The sequence below is a fragment of the Myxocyprinus asiaticus genome, chromosome 2 (genome assembly GCF_019703515.2).
Source record: "Myxocyprinus asiaticus isolate MX2 ecotype Aquarium Trade chromosome 2, UBuf_Myxa_2, whole genome shotgun sequence".
Classification (NCBI taxonomy): Eukaryota; Metazoa; Chordata; class Actinopteri; order Cypriniformes; family Catostomidae; genus Myxocyprinus; species Myxocyprinus asiaticus.
In genome coordinates, this window is record NC_059345.1 from 4,904,045 (window position 1) to 4,920,825 (window position 16,781).

Here is a 16,781-nt window from a genome sequence, read left to right on the forward strand (position 1 = left end):
CTCTTCTGAACCATTTTTGCTCAATTACTTTTTATCAACTGGTATCAAGGTGAGTGGATGCATGAATTCAGTTCCCCTTAAGTTCACACAGGTGTCCTAGCCGAGTAAGTTCAGCACGTTAACTATAAACATGTTCCACTAACATTTGACAACCAAGTAGGGTCCAAATAGTTTTGACTTCATTTTGAACACTGTCTTTTGTTTTATTATTTACAATCTACCTAATTTCTTTTTGAGAAACTTTTTGCTTGAAAAATGTGTAAGTGCTATCTTACTTTTAAATAAATACCACATGGTTTGATATTTTGTCATCTAATGCAATGATATTCAGACATTTTTAAAGGCTGAAACATACTCTACGCAAGTATGTGAATACAGACGGAGCTAGCTACGCAAGCTTGATTTTGTGCAAAATGTGTCGGACCGCAATTCATAACACAACGGAAAACAACGGAACGTGTTGCATTCTCAAAGTTGCCACAAGGGCCGTTATAGTGGACATTAGTGTGAACTGTCTACTTCTACGATGAGTTTTGTCTTTCAACTTAACGAATGTCATGGCGAAGCAACAGTTTGAAGAGTCAAGTCATTTTTATTCGTATAGCGCTTTTCGCAACACACATCGTTTCAAAGCAGCTTTACAGAAAATCATGCATTAACAGAAAATGAAAAATGTAATATCTATAATGTCTTCGAGTCATCATTGTGTAGTTTGATTAAATATGATTGTAAATTGAGTATAAAAATAAATAATTAAATAATAATTGTATTTAAGAGAATATTGCTGAGCAAGTAAGTTCAAGTCAATATATTTGTTGCAACTCATCTGAATAATAACACATCCAGTTTAACTACATGGACTTTTGAAGGTAACTAAATAGCTCCCATAAGTACTATTATTTGTTACCGAAACGGTAATGCAAGAACATAATTTAAGCATGTTCAATTGGACTGTGCATTGATAATACGTTTGCCAAGTGCTCGAATCCATGTATGCATACTTGTGTAAAGTATGTTTCTGGCTCTAGTGTGTCTTAAAGGTGCTGTAAGCGTTTTTTTTTAGGTACGCAAAAATGTTTACTACTCCCTGAAAGATATCAATGAAATAAGTGTTGTGAGATATCTCACCAGTCTCTGTGACAGCTGTAGACTCTGTAAACAGCAAACAAAAATGTGTTCACGGGCTGCGGTCTCTGACGCTTTCTGCCTGTCAATCATTTTGTGCGTTCTTATAGTATTGTAGTTGCAGCGAATTATTGAAGCTTAAAGGCAATTTTATGCCATGTTGTTCTTGCAGATGTCAGTTGAGGGCGCTATTTTGCTGCTATTGTTTTTGACAACTGCTTCTGCTTGGTGTCGGTCTCAGTAAAGCTCATTTGGTATCTTTGGAGTGCGGATTTTGGAAAGAGGGGCCGTGGCTAATCCAACAGCTCAGCTTGTGGAAATTCCAATACAGCTGAAATTGCTTGCAGCGCCTTTAAGTGTCCAAATTCTTTTTGGGGTCATTGTTTGTATATTGGCATTTTGTCTGCCATAGTTCAGCCTGCTCCCCAAGTACATTGGCCATTAAGAAGCCATATTGGTTATTTGGATTCACTAAAGCTTTTTATTGTTTTTTTTGTTTTGTTTTTTTATTATTATTGATCCATTTTCATTAACTTATTCTTAAAGGTGAAGTAAGTTTTTGATGTTAAAATACTTTCTCTTACCCAGCTATAAAATAAAGAGTTCAATACAGATGAAGTAACTGTTTACAAACAAACGCATCGCTCTGCCACTTCCAGGTTATTTTGGCAGCAGAGAAAAAGAACTGCTTTCAATGGGTGCTTTACACAAATTGAGCTGAAAATGCTTTTCAAGTGTTTTTAGAGTTGAAACACCCAGTTTCCTACAGATTATTGGAGATTTGGTCATCAGGATCGTTTGATTAGGAAAAACCTGACATAAATCATGGTATTTCGCGGATCAACGTCATTATTGCATTCGCTCTATTAGAACCAAATGACCCGCAGCTGCTGTTGGTGGATTGGAACTTTTAAAAAAGAAATCGTACAAACTCGGTATGGACAAAAGTGTCCAGAGTGTTTAATTCGGATATTTATCTAAATGTTGCCTCGAGTTTATGGCTGAACCCCAAATTACGTATTAATAAGTCCCCTTTCTGCTGGTCAGAGTGGATTGTGTGGGGGGTTACTACATTTGGTGACCTATATGAGAGTGGTGTGTTGAGATCCTTTGAAAATTTGGTTCAACATTTTGCACCACTTGCTCTGTACTATTTTTGGGAATAGCATACACCCCCCTAAAGGGGCAGATACTATGGGAGTGGTGATTACTGCTTTTGGAAAAGGTCATGAGGAATCAGTGTATTACTCCCTGTTAATTCAGAGTCTTGGGGATGGAGCCTCAACCACCCTCAAGAGATTATGGGAGAAAGATTTAAACTTGGTATTGGAGGAGGGAGAGTGGGCTAGGATTTTTAAAAAGCATCAAGTCTGCATCTAGAGACGCAAGGGTGCGCCTTATGTAATTCAAGATTTTACATCTAGATTGTATAGGCTTGGTCTTAAAGACACACCCACCTGCTGGCAATGCCAATCAGAGGATGGAGATATAACCCATGTCTTTTGGGGGGTGTTGAGATCCAGGAGTTTTGGTTGAAGTTTGGTTGAGTTTGGTATGCGATGTATTGGGCACTCGGGTATCATTTTGCCCCAGACTGTGTATTTTGGGCGATGGTGCGGTCATCAATATTGAAAGTAGACACATAAAGAGTTGGGTCTTATCCATTGTCATGATCGCCAGGCAGATAATTTTAAGGGGCTGGAGGTCGGCTGGAGCACCCTTTTTTCAGGAGTGGTGCTTAGAGATGGGAAGGGTGGCGGCCTTTGAAGAAGGGTAATTTAGAAGAATGGGGAAGTATAACTTGTTTGTGGAGAAATGGGGTGGGTATGTGTCATTTATGGATGTGTGATTATTTTTTATTTTTTTATTTGTGTATTTATTTATTTGTGTTTGTGTGTGTGTGTGTGTGTGTGTCTATATCATTTACAACCACTGGGATGTTGTTGGGGGCCAGGGTGCGATTGGGGATTGGGAGGGGGAAGGGTAATACTGGGGGTTAATGTTGATTCTGTGTATATATGTTTTGTTTTTCTATGTTCAATTATGTGAATCAATAGAAAATTGTTAATCTGAAGAAATCGCACAAACTCCGTATGTAAACGGCTTTTTTAATTTCCAAAGTGCATTCGCTGTGAAGGATATGAGGCCAAATATGATCTAACGATAATTTTATATGAACAAGATAACCATGAAAGATCTGACGGGATGAACGGGACCCCGTTTCCACCATCGCAGTGCATGGGCTGCTGTTTATGAAAGGATAAAAATAATGTCATACTGCTAAAATTATGTCTTTGCATTTATTTTGAATGCAGTAAGCAACAATAGTTAAATAAAAAATGGCTGTTATTAAGTTTGAACACGGAATATGATGATATTGAAGTCAAATTGTATTTACTGCATATACAGTAGGTTAATAATTTTAAGCAGTGAAGATGCATATTGCATGTCTAATGGTAGTTTTAATTTTATATGCCACATTTCTCAGGCTTTAGAAGTGTGTTAAACATGTGAGGATGTGTATTTATCAACCTGTTACATGTCCGACAAAATCATACAAGCATATTGAATCAAGATAAAACATGTTTTTTAATAATTCCGATGAACCTACATAATTTCTTCAAAGTAAACCATAGATATCCCTTTAAATAACTTTTATTAACATCAACAAACATTATTACATAATACAATGCTTAAAGGTTATTAAAACTGCAGTTCTGCCCATATCCACCATTGAAATTTGCTGCTCCAAAGAACCCGGAAGTGTGGTTTCCTGCGATGAGACGTCAAAGTAATTTCATCTATCAGTAAGCCATTGGTAGGTTGATTTCCCTGAAGAGTGTAAACACTGTGGCTCGGTGGCGCTTTCAAACATTGCTCTGTTTGTTAGAGCATCCCAACCAGCCCGACACAACCAGATTGGCTCAAAATATGGGTTTTTGAATTTGGGATGGGACTATCTGTTTGTCCAACCAATGGTAAATTGCGGTAATGTTCGGGAAACCTCTTTGAAAACAGTGATTATTTTGCAGTTCTGTTTTGCAATACTTGAGGCAAAGAAATTCAGTTGACTGGCAATTCCACAAGGAAGTCATTCATACTGTATACTGTGCTTTGTCCTTATGTAGCACTTTCTCCCTATGCAGCGGTTAAAATGAGACTATTTGTCATCATCTGCAACATAAGGTCCTCAGGGGGTGATTGGTGCTTTTGCATACAGCACTCAAGCGTAGCACATGCTTTCAAGAGTGATGAGGAGGCTGCTGATAAAGGACTTCTCATATTCTGATGAACGTTGTGGAACTGCACAGACCTCAAGTTGGACACATGAGAAATTCAAAAACTAGAGCAGATTTGGTCTGGATAGAAAGCTTTTTTTATTTTTTTATCTCTCTTAAAAGCAGATATGAATGTGTATTGCTTTTAAAGTCCCCATGAAATGGCTTTACGTGCACAGTTTTACTTCCTGTAGCTGAAACAGGAAATTGGTGCAGTACATATCGACAGGCTCATCCCTTTTAAAAAAAAAATAAAGCCAGTAGATTTTATTTACGTCACAACCATGAACATGATTTGCTACTTGCTAGTCAGTTCCAGGTAGTTTTAGGGGGAGTGGCATTCTGGTTGTAGAGACCATTGATTGGACAAAATGAGTGAATGCAGCATGAGATCATCATTGTTTTTGGTCTCTTTGCCCAGAAGAGATGCCTATGAATTTGAAATGCCTATATCTGCTAAAAGTGAATTTTGTCAACGGTTGGTAGTACACAAGCATATAGATGACTTCCAAGCTAATAGACATGGACTAAAAGCCACAAAAGCCAAAAAGCATTTTGATCGGCACAATGCCTTAGCAAACCAGCCACAACACTGTAGCATCTTATGATTCTTATGATTTCTTTTAAAAATGTAAACATAGGGGGCCTGGGTAGCTCAGTGGTAAAAGACACTGGCTACCACCCCTGGAGTTCACTAGCTCACTAGTTTGAATCCCAGGGCGTGCTGAGTGACTCCAGCCAGGTCTCCTAAGTATCCAAATTGGCCCGGTTGCTAGGGAGTGTAGAGTCACATGGGGTAACCTCCTCATGGTTGCTATATGGGGCACATGGTGAGTTGAGTGTGGATGCTGCGGTGGATGGCGTGAAGCCTCCACATGCGCTATGTCTCCGTGGCAACACGCTCAACAAGCTACGTGATAGGATGTGCGGGTTGGTGGTCTCAGACGCAGAGGCAGCTGGGATTTGTCCTCTGCCATCCAGATTGAGGTGAATCACTATACAACCATGAGGACTTAAAAAGCACATTGGGAATAAAAACAAAATGTAAACATAAAGTTATTCCTTAAACTTGCTGTGGCTTAACCTTGTAATGAGTTTATCAAACAAGCTCTTTCTCTAAGGCCATTTTAAATGCAATTGTGTGCTTGCATACAAATAGAGTTGATTTAAGTAGGCTGACTGAATTGTAAAATGTATTTTCCACCCTGGAGAATAGCCATTGTACATTTCAGAAATGCTTATTTAAGTATTGATTTATAACAGAGCATCAGTGCATTATAATGTGAGGCCTGCAGCTTAACCAAACACATTTGAACACAAACAACATTGGACAGTCAACAGGCAAGTAATTTTAAAGTATCAATAAAACATATTAATATGTATATTTCTGGTGCTTGAACTTGAATTATCAGACACTGTTGAAGATGTCCGTGCATTTGAACTTGGGGTTGCCAAGTTGTTTTGAGTATCGTTTGGCCACTAAACTGTTCTTGCTAAAAATGTAACCTTTCCTGCACCATCCATAGGTGCTCCACCTGTGCAACTGTGCAGTGTCTACCCAAGGGTGTTGTTGAATGCACTGTAAGTCTGGAATCACCAGTTAAAGAGTCACAAGTGCCAAATAAATGTTTTTAGATCCTTGTACTCTGTAGCTCTTCAAATAACCCTTTCAGGTACTATTTGTACTCTATTATTCTCAGCTTTGGATGACATGCCCACTGACTGTTCATTGACCATCTGATGCAGATTTCAGATGAAAATGGCAAAAGCTTTCTCCAAACGGCAATCTGATTGGCTGGCTCCTCATAATTTCTGGGAGTCATGGTGCACAGGTTTTAATCAGTTTTAATAATTTGGCTCCTACAATTAGCAGAGATGGGAAATGTAAGGAATATAATGATTCCGGTTCTGTTTCCGATTCTTATTAATAGGGGTGGGTAAAAAATTTAGATTTTCCAATGCATCGCGATCTTCATTTGAACAATCTCAATATTGATTCTTAAATCCCAAGATCAATCTTTTACTCTATGCACATCCCTCAATGAGAGGAAATCATTGGCATTTGCAACCAAATTTCACACTATACGACTAAAAATATACAGTGGCAAGAAAAAGTATGTGAACCCTTTGGAATTAGCTGTTTTCTGCATTAACTGGTCATAAAATGTTATCTCATCATCAAAGTCACAAGTATAGACAAACACAATGTGATAACAACACACAAACAATTATAATCTTTCATGTCTTTATTGAACACATCCCATTAAACTTTCACAGTGCTGTGGGAAAAGTAAGTGAACCCTTTGATTTAATAACTGGTCAATCCTCCTTTGTCAGCAATAACCTCAATCAAAAGTTTCTGGTAGCTGCGGATTAGACCTGCACAACGTTCAGAAGGAATTTTGGACCATTCTTCCTAACAGAATTGCTTCAGTTCAGCCATATTCTTAGGATTTCTGGTGTGAAAGGCTCTCTTGAGGTCATTCCACAGCATCTCTATTGGGTTAAGGTCTGGGCTCTGATTGGGCCACTCCAAAAGGTGGGTTTTCTTTTTCTGAAGCCATTCTATAGTGGATTTATTTCGATGTTTAGGGTCATTGTCCTGCTGCATCACCCAGCTTCTACTGAGCTTTAGCTGGCACACAGCCACTCTGATATTATCCTGTAGGATATCTTGATAAACTTGCAAATTCATTTTTCCCTCGATGATGGCAAGTGGTCCAGGCCCCTAAGCTGCAAAGCAGCCCCAAATCATGATGCTCCCTCCACCGTATTTCTGCTTTGGGATGATGTTTTTATGTTGATATGCAGTGCACTTTTTACAGCATACGTAGTGCTTCGTGTTCTTCCCAAACAATTCAACCTTATTTTCATCAGTCCACAAAACATTTTCAGCAGTGTCAAGGTGGTCTTTGGCAAATTAAGGCATGTGGCAATGTTTTTGTTGGAAAGCAGTGACTTCCTTTGTGGTGATCTGCCATGGACACTATGGCTGTTTAATGTTTTCCATATAGTAGACTCATGAACAGAGATGTTAACCAGTTCCAATGATTCCTTCAAGTCTTTAGCTGTCACTCTAAGGTTCTTTTTTTACCTCATTGAGCATTCTGCGGTGTGCTCCTTGAGTTATTTTGGAGTTGCCACAGTACTAAATCATCTCCATTTATAGAAAAATTGTGGACAGATGAATATCTAAGTTCTTTGAGATAACTTTATAACCCTTTCCGGTTTTATGCAAAACAACAATTCTTGACCATGGGTCTTCTGAGATCTCTTTTTTGCGAGGCATGGTCCATGTTAGCAGATGCTTCTTGTGAATAGCAAACTGAAAATGTTTGAGTGCTTTTTATAAGTCAAAGTAGCTCTAACCCACACCTCCAATATCATTTCATTAACTGGATGCTAGGTTTGCCAACTCTAATTAGCTTTTGTTGACATCATTAGCCTAGGGGTTCACATACGTTTTCCACAGCACTGTGTTTAATGTTTAATGGGATGTGTTCAATAAAGACATGAAAGATTATAATTGTTTGTGTGTTGTTAGCTTAAGCACATTATGTTTGTCTATACTTGTGACTTTGATGAAGATGAGATCACATTTTATGACAAATTAATGCAGAAAACCAGATAATTCCAAAGGGTTCACATACTTTTTCTTGCCACTGTATATATTTGGCAACTGGCTGGTAAATGTTCAGATTTCACTCACAAGTAGTTGTGTAGTATAGTGGTGGATTATTCAGCAGCGAGATCCTTTCACTGCGTGTTGAGGGTAAAAGTTGTTCCGTGTAATGCATGTCCAAAGACGAGATCCACACAACTGATTTATCATTGAATAATGTCTGTTTTAAAACCCTTTCTGTTCTCAGATGTTGTCAGATGTTGATCAAAAACAACAAATAGCGCGGATGAGATAAAGCCAATCGAGTCCTCTCTCATTAATATGTGCTCATTTACAGAATCTATTTACAAAAATGCCGGTTTTCTTAAAGAGACAGTACTGGTTTTAACGTGTTCAACAAATCAATGTAAATACTTACGTAAATAGTACAAATTATGCAATTAAACAATAAACATGTAAAAAAAATATATATATATAATGTCTGCAATATAATATCATATTTATTGATTGAATTCATTGATGTGTTCATTTTTAAAAAGCTAAAATGTGACCAAAAGGATGAAAAACTAATAAAATATAATTAGTGAAATTTATATTTTCAGAATGTACCTAGTTAGAGGGTCGCCTGTATAATTAAAAGCATTAGCTGGGAGAGAATTTATTTTATATGTAAGCAAAAGGAACATTATAACTAAAATATACCCATAAGAATCGACATCGAATCAAAATCGGAATCAAATCGAGAGCTTGTGAATCGGAAATTAATCGAATTGGAAAATCTGTATCAGTACCCAGCCCTGCTTCTTAACGATTCCCATTCTTCAGTGGTTCCATTAACGATTCTTTTAGTACTTTTGAGGAAGAAATATTTGGAAATAAGGAATGCAATTCTTACTAGGTTTACTACTGCCTTCAGCAGTCTGCTACCAAATGATGAGATCATTTCAGATTTTAACAGAGCTAATCTTTTCAAAACATGTTTACTGACTTTTTTTTATATAATTTTTTTTACCATTCATTTATATAAAATACCACAAATTAAAAAAACAAAACTCATAATGTCTGTCTTTAACTACACATTGTCATATCAACAACCATCACGTATTTCCTCTGAATTCTTGGTTCATTTTATGTCAGACATAATGAAATGAATGACTTGTCGTTCAGTATGTTTTTGATTCACTAACAAGAACAGGCTGACAAAAGTCATTCATTTGATGGGAAGCGCTATATGTTTTGGCAGTGTAGTTGAGGGGAAAAAAAAGGCTCTTAAAGGTGCACTCAGTAATTTTTCCTCATTAAAAAAGTTTAACTCCTAAAGACATGAATTTTAATTTTGCAATATATGTCGGACATCATGAGCACTCACATTAAAATGAAGACTCCAGTCATATCAGTAACCTTATTAAAGCTGTTTTATTCTACATGGAGAGGTTCCGCACATGGGGGCGGCCATATTAAATTCACATGATCAGCTGAATACTACTCGCTTAATCTCAGTAACCGTCCTGTTATTTGACACTTTCATTCATTGATTAAAGTAATCATGGCTGACTGTGAATAATAAACTTCTACAATGGCATCTGAAACTGAAAACTATTGATTTTAAATGATGCTGCATCCAAGCCACTAGGTGTCAGTGTACGTCCAAGATGACACAAAGACAAAAGTTACTGAGTCATTTGTTCATGAATCGGGCTACTCTGGTCATACTGTGTTTTTCCCTGTAGATTCAAATGAACCATCCATAAGAGTCGTTGTCATTTGCCTTTACACTCCGCTTTGTTCTGAGAGTTATATTTACAGTCAAATTCATTTTATTTTTAATTGGTCAGATGATCTCTTCCTTTCTGATTTAGCTGTTCTGACCAATAATACGCTGTAAAGTGAACCAGTGTTAATGCTGATTCTCAAAAGTCTGACCACAGAATGCAAGATTAATAGTGCTGTGGTGAATTTTTGGCTTCTTGGATCTAGCTTAGAAATTCTTTCACTGGGGGAAGATGAATACAGCTTTAAAGATCAATACGAATGTGTGTATCATATAGAGGATGATGCAAGACGATCCTAGCATGTTTTTGTGCATGTTTATAATGGGTGGTGTAGTGCTCGGGGCCCTACTGATCAGCATCACAGATGGGAAATGCTTCCTGAAATGACACTTAGCCACAGCAACAAGGGGTGGAAAAATAAGGTCCTCGATCCCATGAGATGTCACCAGTGATGACATAATGTTATTTTTGTTATATGCAAAATGCTTTCAGTTTATTAAATTATTTGCAATACTCCATTGTTTAATTTTGCGTTCTGTATGTTGTATATGTAGCAGTAAAAATGTATGTAGATATGTATGTTGTGTATATAAACATTATTACATCATTAGTGTATTTTTCCTGATTAGCTATATGTACTAGTATGTGCAGTATATAACTACTCTGTGCATTACACACCCATTTTATTTTCTCATTTTATACACTGGTTACATATTACAACTATATTATAAATTACATCTATTAGTTATATTCTTAACTAAATGCTTATTTTCTGAACTGCAGGTATGGACTGTATCAGTCCTGAATCTACTACACTGATTTAATGAATCTAATGCACTGATTGCCTTTTGAAATGTGCACTAGAAATAAAATAATAAAAGAAGCGTTTTTTATCATATTACTTTATCTGTAAACACACAGGGTACGTATTTATGTATGGATAATTATGTATTGGGATATACCCCTTCCAAATCGTTCAGTGTTCATGATGCCACCCCAGAATTAGACAGGGTGGGGCCCGTAACCTAGACAACAGTCACTCTATGGGGACGGCTCCATAATCTAGTAGGTTAAAGGGTGGGGGTGGACGACATAATTAGACAATAAAAACGGGAGAAATAAGAGAATGAGTGAGGAAGGGAGGTGTTTAGCACAAGTGTACATGTCTTTTGTGGTTTCAGTTTAATAGATAGTTCTTTTAATCCACATTCAAGGCTAATTTCAGCACATACCCACCCTTCTGAATCTTATATCTGTGTGGAACGGCTCTTTTGTCTGAAACGGCAGATAAAAAGATGTGGTTATAGAAAAGAGAGCTAAGGTTGACAAGCAGTGATGATTAAACCTTTATTTTATTACCTTTATAGATATTTAATTATACACTATCTGTGCAACAATGCCTTTTGTTAAGCATATTTTTTGTAATGGCGTTTAATTCTTAAGATTAAGGTTTATTCTGTGAGCCTTAGAAGTAATTGATAACCCTGGGGCAATTTTATGAATTAATTTTTATCATGACAATGGATGTTTACAGTTTAATGTATGTCCCTTTAGAGCAGTATGAACGAATTCCAAGCTTTCCAAATGTTTTAACAGACTGAAAGAAAAATGTCCCAGAAATCTCTGACTGACACATGCAGCAGCATTCATTATTGATGGAGCTATTTATTTATTAATGATATCTTCGGTTAAGAAGCACAGTGGGGTGGTTATACTGATTGTTAATGAGTTATTATTCTGTTAAACACCACATGATAAGAGCGAGATGCATCAATTAAAGCTAGTTTAATGTTTTTAAAGTCAACATGAAATCAAAATTGTGACCCAATTTGTTTTCTAAATACATGCTCCTGGTCTTATTGTGCATGATTCATTGGTACACATTATTCTAAATAAATAGGGCTGGGTAAAAATAATGGCCCTCATTCACTAACCCTCCGTATGCACGTATTTGTGCGTGAAATCTGCGTACGAATGTTTTCACGAACCTAAATCATATTGAAATTGGAAAGCTTGTAAACCGGAATTGAATCAAATCGGGAAAAATCTTTCATCAAAATGTAATAAATTGCTCCGCCTCTGAAATGTCTTTGAACTTTTGTTGATGTCATCAAGCCCTCCTATTTTCAGCCCCTCCCTTCCAACAACCTGTCATATAAAGACCACTTTTCTCCATCCAGTCAATTCCCGATTAATAAAAAACATTTGCAAAAACAAGTCCTGCCCCACATACATTTTTTAGTTTCCTGTTTCATGATAATAAAAAGTTAGAACTTTCCTATAAATATACAAAATACATAAGTTACATAAGTTATTTAATCATTTATATATATTTAGTGTAGAGCGTCAGAATTAACGCGATAACGTATGCGATTAACGCACTAATTTTTCTTAATCGTGATTAACGCATTTACCGTTAATACAACATAAACACATGTTGGGAAGCATAAAATAGCATAACGCGGTGGTCCCATAGACATTCTATGGGCGGTACTGTCACCAGAAGAGCAGTGCTGAAACACGACTGAAGTAAAGTGTTCTTCTGCAAATTGCTTGCAGTCTTAAGTTTCAACCACAGATGTCACTAGAGAGCACAAAGTTACGTAGTGCAGCTTTAAAGGTGCACTCAGTAACTTTTGTGTTTGTGTCATCTTGGACGTACACTGACACCTAGCGGCTTGGATGCAGTATCATTTAAAATCAATAGTTTTCAGTTTCAGATGCTGTTGTAGAAATGTAATATTCACAGTCAGCCATGATTACTTTGATCAATGAGTGAAAGTGTCAAATAATAAGATGATTACTTAGATTAAGTGAGTAGTATCCAGCTGGTCATGTGATTCTATCATGGCGGCCCCCATGTGCGGACCCTCTCCATGTAAAACAGCTGTTATTACTGATATGACTGGAGTCTTCATCTCATGTGATCGCTCATGATTTTATACCTATGTTTCAAAGTTACTATTCATTTCTTGAAGAGTAAAACTTTTTTAATGAGTGCACCTTTAAAATAATATAAACACAAAGTAATGCACTTATTACCACTCAGAACACCCTAGTAACCACATCGCTAAAATGTATTTGAATTTTGGTTGTATTGTTTGTTATTCAACTAATGAACTCTTAAAAAGCATTTAGCCTTTCAGGATATCACACATTTACGTTTAGCTTTAGGGCAATAATATACTGTTACTACCTTTGCAATTACTGTAATTTGTTCAAGCTGAATTCTTCCTTTACGTTGGCTGTTGGTCAGCACTATACTAAAGTAATATTCTCCAATTGCCCACCATGTGATCTCATTACTGTGTTGGAGAAAGTGACGAATGATTCATGGCGCTGTTTGAGACATCTGATCAAATTCAGGCCAAAGCATTCCAACATCTTGACTATTAACAGGAACAACCGGTTAACTGCTAGTTATTTTTGAGTTTTAGATAAGGTTATTGTAAAGCCAAGCATAATCAAAGCTTCAAAACAGCGCTCCTCTAGAGTTTTTGTCATGTACAGTCAGTGGCGGATTTAGGCATGGGCGACATGAGCAGTCTTGCGGGGGGTCTGACTCTGGTATGTGTCTCAATATTTTGCAATATTCTTGAAATATATTGATTTTACACTTATAATTAGCAACTTTAAATCAGTCATTTTATGCATTTCCATCGTTTTTATTTCAATTTCATGCATCATGAAAGACGTTAAGTACAAAATCTCGTACCATTTGTCTTTTTGTCTGATTTTCAAATACTTTTTGGCTTCAAATCAAAGTTTGTAATGTTGTGATTCACCTCAAAGCTGATTGGTTTGGCTCATGGCTTAGAACTCTTTTATGAAATCCCTATGGAAAAAATGAATAGGAAAAAATTCTTCCAGAGCCAAGACGTCTGAAAAATGGGTGGGCACTGTTGCGCTCTTTAGATGCTTTTCCTGGCAGGATTAATAACATCTCTTTTTGTTTAATTTCTCCTGCTCTGTTTCTTTTTGTTTTTACACTCATATATTTCTCCCTCACTTGCTATATCTCACCTGTGTAGTTTCTGCAATGTATATGTGTATTTTCTGTTAAAACATTTATTAAAAACCCATCCATTCATATACAGTAACTCTCCATCTCTGTTGTCGTAATACTGACATATCGTGTGCATGTCTGCAGCAGAGCCCGGTGCTTTCATGACACAATTTCAGTTTGTCATCTGAAATCCAGTTACCCAGTAAACCCTGTTGCTCCCCTCAGTGCTTCAGCCAAACCTTTTGTTCTCATAATCCGATTGTTGCACTTTATGTTCCGCTTCATACAAAAGTCATTCTCTTTCCACCACCCAGATATCACGAGACAAAGCGAACACTGTAGCGTGACAATCACAGTTTACTTTAATATCAGGCAATTTTATGTAGTAGAATGCTTACATTTTAAAATTGAAGTGAGTCATTTCTTTGCCAAGGAAGCTCTGAACAGCACTGTGAAAAATAAAAAACCACTAGGTGAAAATTTATTTTTAGGTGTCTTTGTGCCTTTCTGAGTCTATGTCCTACAAATATTTTTTTCTCTCTCTGAAATTTAATTTTTCTCAAAAAAAAAATAAATAAATAAATAAAATAAAAACTTTTCTCTCAAATTTCTCTCTTTCTCTCTCTCTCAAAAAATGGTTTTCCTCTCAATTTTTTTTTTTTTTCAATTTTTTTCTCTTCTCAAAAGCCACACATCAAAATGGGAAAATAAATCTATCTAGTGCTTGTTTATATAGGCCAACAATTTAAAAAAGCACATTATAAATAGCAGCATTGATATTCCTGGTGGTGAATGTTATCAAACAATCAGAAATAACTCCCGAATGCCATGAAACATACAGTATGTAACCTGAGGCATATTCATTTAATTGTGGGATTTCATGTATTAGTAGACTCTCAAACATTATATATGTTTCTTTCCTTGATTAAGATTTGCAAAACATTCTTGTTAGAGTATTATACAACTACAAAACCACAGATCAAGTACCACAGCGCCCATCTGTCACCTTGTAAGATTTCATGCTTACTGATAATGGCACCTGGTGGCTGAGGCTGGTACTGCATGCTAATTGTTAGCTAGCAAGCAAAAAAATAAAATAAAAAAAATAAAATAATAATAATAATTCTCATGTGTTGCCTCTTGAGGAAAAAATGTTTTAGAGGAAAAAAAAAAATTTTTTTTTTGAGAAAAACTCTTTTTTATTTGAGAGAGAAAACCAATTTTTGAGAGAATTTTTTTTTTTTTTTTTTTGAGAGAAAAAAATATTTGAGGAAGAAAAAAATATATTTGTAGAACATAGGCTCACGAAGGCACTAAGACACATAAAAAAAAGATTTCACATAGTAATTTTATTTTTTTTTCACAGTGCGGTTCAGGGCTTCCGTACTGTGCCACTAGCTACACCAGAGTTGCAAAAATAATCACTGTTTTCAAACAAGTTTGCCAAAAACCATCTGCCTATTCTCTTTTTATTCTCTTTAATTGATATTAGGCATGTTTTTCATGATGTTAAATATGGATGTGTGTTTACAAAACACATTTATCACATTGTGCATAATATTAAGATAAAATCTGCATAATAAGCTTGTCAGCACACCATGTTGTAAATTAACTGTTACTGATAAGGACACATTCACTCAACTGATAATCTGCACACAATAAAGTTAGAATTGTGTACAGATTTTGAGATACAAAAAAACTGGTTTCCTTTTGAAACCTATAATACCTTAAAATGCAGCCTATAGAGACAGCTCATAGGTTTTGGAACAGATTGGTGTGTGTTTCATTTCTGCAGGACTATGCGAGGGAAGTGAATAAACAATTGTGGAAAAAAATGAAGATGAATGATAGCTCAGATTGTAGATTTGGAGGTTGAGAGAGAGGACATGTTAAACAGGGTCTCTTTTCACTGTCATAAGGGTTTAATTATGAGCTTTCTGTTCTCTAAGAAAGAGCTATTGAAGCTCAAACAGTGAATATAGTGTTAGACTGGAAACCTTGATCAAGATCCTGGAAACATTCTCCTAATGTTTGGGAAAAATTGTTTCTACTCTCAAGTCTTTTCCATTCCATCTTTTTAATAATGCCACACAATGTCTCTACATTTCAGTTCACTTTTGCTCAGTGTTCGTTAATTGAATTTGCTTTTAATAGAGCCTCACTGTCCATGACACATCACACGTTCTTGCTTTTGACTAGATCATTCAAAGCATCCCTACGTCATATGTAGAAGTCAACAAGAAGATTGCTTCACCAGTTTTTCTTTTGACATTTAAAGCTAGTGTCGTGTGAAATTCAAGGCTTATGTACAATGTACTTAAAGGAATATTCCAGGTTCAATGCAAGTTAAGCTCAACTGACAGCATTTGGGGCGTAATGTTGATTACTGCAAAAAAAAAAAAAAAAAAAAAAAAAAAAATGGTTTGACTCACCCTGTCGTTTATTTAAAAAAAGGAAAAAAAAACGTGGTTAAAGTAAGGAACTTACAATGGAAGTAAATGGGGCCAGTCCGTAAAGATGAAAATGCACACTGTTTCGAAAGTATAGCCACAAGACGTAAACATTACATGTGTTGACATGGTTTTAGAGTGATTAAATCACTTACTAATCTTATCTGTGTAAAGTTATATCCAAAATTACAACTTCTTGTCATGAGGATGTAACACCAGTAAACACTGTAATCTGGTAAAATGCTGTTATGCCGGTAAATCTATATGGAAGCCCTGAACAACACTGTGAAAAAAAAAAAAAAACATTTTTTTTTTAGGTGTCTTAGTGCCTTCCTGAGCCTATGTCCTACAAATATATATATATTTTTTCTATCTACATTTTTTTTTTCTCTCTAAAAAGTTTTTTACTCAAAAAAATATTTTCTCTCAATTTTGATTGACTGGTGAGAGGTGGTGCTTCACTTTAAACCTCAAATATGATGTGGTTTTTGACTATCTCTGGATGTGTTTTTTGTGATCCAATCACAA